Source organism: Apium graveolens, unplaced genomic scaffold, assembly GCF_009905375.1.
Source record: "Apium graveolens cultivar Ventura unplaced genomic scaffold, ASM990537v1 ctg6251, whole genome shotgun sequence".
Classification (NCBI taxonomy): Eukaryota; Viridiplantae; Streptophyta; class Magnoliopsida; order Apiales; family Apiaceae; genus Apium; species Apium graveolens.
In genome coordinates this window covers 5,232-13,935 of record NW_027419321.1, presented here as the reverse complement: position 1 = coordinate 13,935, position 8,704 = coordinate 5,232, and the positions used below count along the sequence as shown (strand labels likewise).

The window sequence follows — 8,704 nt, the reverse complement described above, 5'->3', positions numbered from 1 at the left end:
AACGTGTGTTCCGATGAAAGCATGGTATAACAAACGTAGTCTTTATAACGAATAAATAAAACCAAGTACAAACAAGAGTAAAGGTTCACAAGTAAGAAAACTAGCATCCAAATATAACTTAAAATAAAGATTCACAAGTAAAAATAGATCTTCTTCGCCTTCGTTAAATTGTGCTAAAACGGTCTTCTTACGGCTCTCCTTGCGCTCTGGTATGTCTCTCTAATAAAAACGTTCTTATTTGAATATATATAGCAGCCCTTTGCAATCTGGAAGTCTCCCCACTTAGAATCGAATTAGAATCAAGATTTATATTTTCCGCACCGGCGCGGCCGCACGCTATCACAGCGCGGGCGCGCTGTCATTCGGGAATCCTGGTGCGGCCGCGCGCTATCACAGCGCGGGCGCGCCGTCCTTCTGGGAAAAACTCAGATTTCATCTTTTTCCTTGCTGCTTCGAGCCGGCTTTCCACGAGCTTTTATTCCAACACCACCTTGACACCAAATTAGCAATAAAACAATGCTAATTCACCTGATTCACGGATTAATGCCTGAAATGCAAAAATACTAGAAAACACGTTAAAACACTTAACAACTTGAGTACAAATGCATCAATTCAAAGCTTATTAGAGCATTATAAAGTATCATAAATGCCACTCAATAGCAAGCAAAAACCAAGAAAGATAGTTTAATTAAACTAATTATAAAGTACTTTGTTGTTTTTATTATTATGAAACAGTAGAAGATTTTACTTATGGCAACAAAAGAAAAACTGCTGGAATTTAGGAAGCCAAGTAACGATCGGTAACTTTTAATACATTTTAATATATAGGAAAATTTTAGGTCTAGAAGATATTTAGTTGTCGTACTTCACAAACTAGGTTAAGTTATATTTTCCTTATAAGTATAGTTATCCGCCGGATTAACAATAGGAAATTTGACTTTGAATGATAGCTGTTGTAATTTATCCCTTCTTGGTTTTCTAGTTCGGCTTTTGCATTAATGTAAATTTGATTTTCAATTTATATAATATGTATATTTTGGGTTCCCTTGCAGTTTACTTAGACAAGAAAGGAAGAAAATAATAAAAATGCATGTTACTGGACTTGTTACGAAGACACGGGAAAGGCGACATTGGCAATTGATGATGGAGGAAATAATGTGGGAATGCTTCAAGAATCTGACATTGGAGCCGCAATCGGTGGCGTTGAAGGAATACAGGTGATTAACTAGTAGCTACATATGATTGTCGTTATTGGTCAAATTTCATCTAATTTCTTCTGAGCTCTTAATGTATTTATTTGCTTATTAGGCAGTCATGTTAAACGATATAGCCATAGCCCCTTTTAAATTTTTGGAGAGGTGTATGAGTATTGATGTTACTCCTGGTGCATTGACATTGCAGTGGAGTTTATATTTTAGAGTTGGTTATGAGTTTTGAGCGGATAAATACTTCATGGAACAGTTAGTTTTGACTTAGTTTGTATTTGAATTATAATTATACTATGTAGTTTAGATATGATGAGTGTAGTTGGCCAATGGGATGGATTGGATATTATTGTGATTGAATATATTATTATGTTATTTTGCTAGTGGGTTAGTTAACTTAGCTAGCCAGTTTATTTTTTTTTTGGTATTCTTAGGCATATAGACATCAGTTTATGCACACATTCTTAAAAACTGTTGTTAAACTGCTACATGGACATCAGTTCTTAAACAAATATGCAAAGCACCTGATGTAAATTTCAAATAAATACATCGGTACATTTTTAAAAACTAATGTTAAAGAAGACGAAAGTTTAGTATCTTTTACATCAGCTACAAAATGATGAGGCAGGCATAGACAGACTACGGTTACCACCCCCAAACTTAAAATCTTCACTGTCCCCAGTGAAGGTAGTAGAAAGGAACACAGGGTATACCTACTCGGAGTCATCATCATCATCACCCTCAGTGGGTGGAGTATCAGGCGGCGGGTATGCAGAGTCCTCACCAAAAATTGGCCACTGGATATCAGCTCCAAGGCCTCGAAAAGCAGTCCCTAACGCAAGAGTGAGCTCCTGAGCAAACCTGCTCTGCGTCTCATACATGGCATCCATCCGCCGTGAAAGCCTCCTATACTGGGCATCACCGATCCCAGCACCCTCCTGAGCTCTCGAAGAACCAGCCTCACCACGCCCTGGCCTAGCCATAGTAGCACCTCGTGCTGGACGTCCTCCTGGAAGACGATAACCCAGCCCATGCTCCTCAGGCTCACCACCGGTCCACTCCTGCATCCCATTCAGAGTGCCAGAATCTATCGGAGCTGCTGGCAACTGCAACTGCTCATGAGCCGGCCAGTTTACTCCTACTGCTCGGCATAGCTTCGTAACCGTGGATGCATAAGGGATGTTCATATGCTTTGCTCCCCTCAAAAACTTCAGAATTCCTTGGTAGATAAACTCACCAAGGTCCACATAGTATTCCTCATTCAGAATTCCCCACAACAACTGTGCTCTCTCAACTGTGACCTCGTGTGCATGTGAAGAAGGCAAAATATTAGCACATATAAATGCATTCCATGCACGGGCATACCTGTTCATGGCGATCGCCGGAAAGTGACGATACTCATTATTGGCTGGACTGCGGTTCCAAACTGTGCCCGGTCGACAGAGAGTCGCACAAATCAAATCCAAGTCAAAATCCTCAGCAGTCTTTTCATTCCAATTCTCCTCCTCGGGCTTCCTCTCTCGCTGTCCAATCACACGGCGAATCGCCGCAGGATGATAATCAACCATCAGCCCACGAACTACAGAAAACCCATTCTTTTCAGCCTTCGCGTTCGCGTAGAACTCGCGAACAACACTCATCGGTACTGCTTTGGGTGACTCACAAAAAGCTATCCACCCCTTCTCTGCAATCATGGGCAACAACTCACCATCCCTCCCTGATGGTAAAAACCCCCTCTCCTTCAGAATCGGCTTCCCCAACAGCCTAGTGTACTCCTCCTCCGCAGCTCTGTCAGTTAACCGAGGCCTTGCAGCAGTACCCCTTGATGAATCAACAATAGGAACTGTGCTGCTGCTGTCAATAGTGCGTGCTCTCTTGGGTGCCATGATTTGTGAATAAAAGTGTCTAAGAACTGATTTTTGATGTTTATGAGAGGGTTTAAGTGTAGGAAGTTTGTGGGAGATATGTAGGATAGGTGTATGTATATATAGGGTGTGGAGTAGGTTAAATTAGATTAGGAGTGGGGTTGAGGGATAAAATCATGGGGTAATGGGAAAAGAATTCGTGGGTTTATGTTCTGTGATGGGTTTTTTTTGTGTTTTTGTTTTTTTTTTTTTTTTTTCTGAACTGCAAAAAATTTTCTGGAACTCGACCCCTGCGCGGCCGCTCAACATTTCTGTGCGGGCGCGCAGCAAGCTGCGCGGCTGCTCAGCATAGCTGCGCGGGCGCGCAGAGGGTCTCTGGAAAAAAATTTTCAGCCCCTGTTTTCTGATTTTTTTTTGTGTTTTTGGATAGGTTATTAACTTCTAAGGGTTCCTGTAACAACCATTCATGGGTTGCCTCCCACGCAACGCTTCTTTTTTGTCATTAGCTTGACGTTCCGTACCTTTCTCAAGTAGTCAACAAAATGGCACTAACCACCTCTCGGTTTGCCATATCCCCATAGTAGTGCTTCAACCGCTGACCGTTAACCTTGAATGCTTGGTCCGAATCATTCTCAAAATTTCCACCGCTCCATGTGGAAACACAGTTTTGACAATAAAAGGTCCAGACCACCTTGATTTCAACTTCCAGGAAAAAGTCGGAGCCGAGAGTTGAATAAAGAACTTGTTGCCCTGGCACAAATAACTTAGGATGTAGCTTCCTATCGTGCCACCTCTTCACCTTTTCCTTATACATTTTGTTATTCTCGTACGCTTGCAATCGAAATTCATCAAGTTCATTAAGCTGAAGCATTCTTTTCTTACCAGCTGCATCTAAATCCAGGTTCAATTTCTTCAATGCCCAGTAGGCCTTATGCTCAAGTTCCGCGGTAGATGACATCCCTTACCGTACACAACTGAAACGGTGACATCCTAAGTGGAGTTTTGTATGCTGTTCTGTAAGCCCAAACAGCTTCATCGAGCTTTAAAGACCAATCCTTCCTTGACGGACAAACAACCTTCTCTAGAATGCGCTTTATCTCTCTGTTAGACACTTTCGCTTGACCATTTGTTTGCGGATGATAGGCAGTAGCTACTCGATGATTCACATTATAACGCTGCATCATAGAAGTGAACTTACGGTTGCAAAAATGCGATCCTTCATCACTTATGATTACCCGAGGCGTTCCAAACCTTGTGAAAATTTGCTTATGAAGAAAATTTAGTACTACCTTTGCATCATTTGTCGGTAAAGCTTTAACTTCGACCCATTTTGAGACATAATCGACTGCCAGCAAGATGTAATGATTATTGCAAGACGCGATAAAGGCCCCATGAAATCGATTCCCCACACATCAAAGACCTCGACTTCAAGCATCACATTTAATGGCATCTCATCCTTCCTTGACAAATTTCCCACTCTTTGGCAACGATCACACCTTAAAACAAACTGATGAGCAATCCTTGAACAAAGTAGGCCAGAAAAAACCTGCTGCAGAATACGAGCTGCCGTCTTCTCACCTCCATAGTGTCCACCATAAACCGTGGAATGGCAGTCTCGTAATATCCCCTCTGTCTCACAGAACGGGATACATCTCCTGATGATCTGATCAGCTCCCTGTCTAAACAAATATGGTTCATCCCACATATACCACTTCACCTCATGTAGAAACTTCTTCTTTTGAGCGGATGTCAAATTAAACGGCATTATATTGCTGACAAGATAGTTTACAATATCTGCAAACCATGGTTCTTCCTCCTGAATTGCAAACAACTGCTCATCCGGAAAAGATTCATTAATTAACGTCCTATCTTGTGAAGTAGAATCGGGATTCTCCAACCTAGAGAGATGGTCAGCTACTTGATTTCTCGGTACCTTTTCTATCTTTGATCTCTAACTCAAATTCCTGAAGTAAAAGCACCCACGAATGAGTCTCGGCTTCGAATCCTTCTTAGAAACCAGATAGCGAATAGATGCATGATCAGTGAATACTGTTACTTTCGTACCAAGCAGATAAGATCGAAATTTCTCAAAGCCAAAGACTATAGCCAAAAGCTCCTTCTCAGTAGTGGTGTAGTTCAATTGGGCCCCATTTAAAGTCTTACTCGCATAGTAGACCACATGGAAGAGATTTTTCTTGCGTTGTCCCAGAACTGCACCTACCGCATAGTCACTCGCATCACACATCATCTCAAACGGTTCTGTCCAATCTGGTGCTGTAATAATTGGTGCCGTGATCAAACTCTCCTTGAGAGTCTCGAATGCTGCCAAACATTCATCATCAAATTTGAAAGGCACATCTTTCTCAAGTAAATTGCACAACGGCTTAGATATCTTTGAAAAGTCCTTGATGAATCGCCGATAAAAACCTGCATGACCGAGAAAACTACGGATTCCTTTCACCGAATTAGGTGGGGGAAGATTTTCAATGACTCCCACCTTGGCCTTGTCCACCTCCAGACCTTTGCTAGAGACCCTATGCCCAAGGATAATGCCTTCACGCACCATAAAATGACATTTCTCCCAATTAAGCACCAAATTAGTTTCCACGCATCTTTTGAGTACGGCGCGCAGATTATTCAAACATTCATCATATGAGTGTCCAAAGACGGAGAAGTCATCCATGAACACTTCGACGTTATTTTCAATCATGTCAGAGAATATAGCCATCATACATCTCTGAAAGGTGGCCGGGGCGCCACATAACCCAAACGAAACTCTACGAAAAGCAAATGTGCCAAATGGACAAGTGAAGGTAGTCTTTTCCTGATCTTCTGGTGCAATACAAATCTGATTATACCCGGAATAACCATCCAGAAGACAAAAATACTCATGTCCCGCCAATCTGTCAAGTATTTGATCAATGAATGGGAGAGGGAAGTGATCCTTCCTTGTGGCTTGTTCAATTTTCTATAATCCATGCATACTCTCCATCCTGTAACTGTTCGAGTAGGGATGAGCTCATTCTTTTCATTTGCGACCACAGTGATACCTCCTTTCTTAGGTACACATTGCACGGGGCTCACCCAAGAGCTGTCAGAAATAGGATAAATGATGCCTGCATCTAGCCATTTCAGAATTTCTTTCTTCACCACCTCCTTCATGATCGGGTTCAGTCTTCGCTGCTGTTCCACAGTTGGCTTACTACTTCCTCTAACAGAATTTTATGCATACAATATGAAGGACTTATCCCCTTGATGTCTGCTATGGTCCATCCTATAGCCGATTTGAATTCTCTCAAAATCCTTAAGAGCTTGTCTTCCTCACTACCTGAAAGGTCAGCTGAAATAATAACAGGTAACGAGATGAATCACCTAAAAAAGCATACCTCAAGTGTTCAGGTAATGGTTTGAGCTCCAAGGTAGGTGCTTCCTTATTGATGGTTTGCGCTTCCCTTCAGCCTTCTTAAGGTCAGAAGTACCAAGAGATTCAAATGGTATGTCGAGCTTTCGCTTCCATGGAGAAGCGTTCAGATATTGTAATTGCTCGTTGCTATCTTCATCATCACTGTCAAAATCCCCCACTAAGGCCTTTTCCAATGCATCAGACATTAGCATGTGATCGAGTTCCGAAGTAACTGCGGAATCAATACATCCACTTTTAAACACTCCTCATCTTCTGTAGGGAATTTCATTGCCTGAATACGTTGAAGGTCACATCCTGATCTTGGACCCGCATAGTAAGTTCCCCTTTTTGCACATCTATCAAGGTACGGCCAAGTAGCCAAGAAGGCCCTCCCCAAGATTATAGGAATCTTCTTATCTCCTCAAAATCCAGAATAACAAAATCTGCAGGAAAGAAGAGCTTATCCACCTTGACGAGCACATCCTCAACTATGCCCCTTGGGTAAGTAATGGAACGGTCCGCCAATTGTAGCGACATGTATGTGGGTTTTGGATCAGGCAGATCCAGCTTTTTAAAGATCGACAAGGGCATCAGATTAATGCTTGCTCCCAAATCACAAAGGCACTTGTCAAAAGTTAGATTGCCAATGGTGCAAGGAATGGTGAAGCTTCCTGGATCTTTCAGTTTTGGTGGTAACTTTTGCTGCAGAACAGCGCTGCATTCTTCCGTGAGAGCAACCGGTTTCAAGGTCATCCAGTTTCACCTTCCTTGAAAGAATAGTCTTCATAAACTTCGCATAACTAGGCATTTGTTCCAAGGCCTCAGTGAAAGGTATATTGATGTGAAGTTTCTTGAACACCTCCCAGAAACTTCCCGAACTGTCTATCCATTTTTGTTGCTGCAATCTCTTAGGAAAAGGTGGTGGAGGATAGAGCTGTTTCTCCCCTGTATTAGCCTCAGGCAGAGTGTGTTCAACAGTAGTCATCCTGGTTCCGCCACTTTCTCCTTTTGCTTAGATTCTCATCTCTAACTTCAGCTTCGACTTCTTTTGCCTTTTCAGCATCAGCTACTTTTCCAGACCTTAAGGTAATAGCCTTGACTTGCTCTTTAGCTTCCTTCCTGCCTGGTACTTCCGTGTCACTGGGAAGAGTGCCAGGTTGACGATTGAGCACTGCATTGGCTAATTGACCGATTTGATTTTCCAAGGTCTTGATAGAAACCGCCTGACTCTTGCACAACAGCTTAAGTTCCTCAAAATCAGCACTAGTAGGTGCAGCTGCACTTCCCTGTTGAGGATATGATTGCCTTGTAGCATACTGCTGTGGTTGCTGGAATCCAGGTGGGTTAAACTGTTTACTCACTCCTTGCTGATATGGTGGCTGAATAGCATTCTGATTATTCCCCAGCTGAAATTTGGATGATTTCTGTTGTTAGGATGATAGGTCGCTGGCACAGGCTGCTGTTGTCGCTGATAATTATTCACATACTGAACAGATTCGTTGACAAGAGAACACTGATCCGTAGCATGAGAACCTGCACAAAGCTCACAAACCATAGCTATTTGATTAACTCCATACGTAGCCAAAGAATCAACCTTCATTGATAGCGCTTGGAGCTGGGCTGCAATAGCGGTGGCTGCATCAACTTCCAGAATACCTGCTACCTTGCCTGACGTCATCCTCTGAGTTGGGTTTTGATGCTCATTTGCAGCCATCGTCTCGATAAGATTATACGCCTCAGTATAGCTTTTAGCCCATAAGGCGCCTCCAGCTGCTGCATCGAGCATGGGCCGAGATTGGGCCCCCAAACCATTATAAAAACCAGTGATTACCATCCAATCCGGCATTCCATGATGTGGACATTTTCTCAACATTTCCTTGTAGCGTTCCCAAGCCTCGCACATAGATTCTGTAGGTTGCTGCGCAAACTGAGTAAGAGCACTCCTCATAGCAGCAGTCTTTGCCATTGGATAAAACTTCACCAGAAACTTTTGCGCAAGATCTTGCCACGTAGTGATGGACCCAGCTGGTTCAGAATGTAACCAGTCTTTAGCCTTATCCCTCAGTGAGAATGGGAAAAGCCTCAACTTGATAGCCTCATCAGTCACGCCATTATACTTAAAAGTGCTGCAGATCTCGACAAAATTCCTTATGTGCATGTTGGGGTCTTCAGTTGCCGCTCCTCCAAAAGAAACAGAATTCTGCACCATCTGAATAGTGCCCGGCTTGATT

At 42.7% G+C, this 8,704-nt stretch overlaps 1 non-coding gene across 1 annotated transcript; it reads left to right on the top strand.

The window, feature by feature from the left end:
- Window positions 1-8,317: 8,317 nt before the first annotated feature.
- On the top strand, window positions 8,318-8,424 carry LOC141703114 (small nucleolar RNA R71). The gene has a single exon (XR_012567368.1). It is a non-coding gene; the product is annotated as a small nucleolar RNA R71 (small nucleolar RNA).
- The last annotated feature ends 280 nt before the right edge of the window (window positions 8,425-8,704 follow it).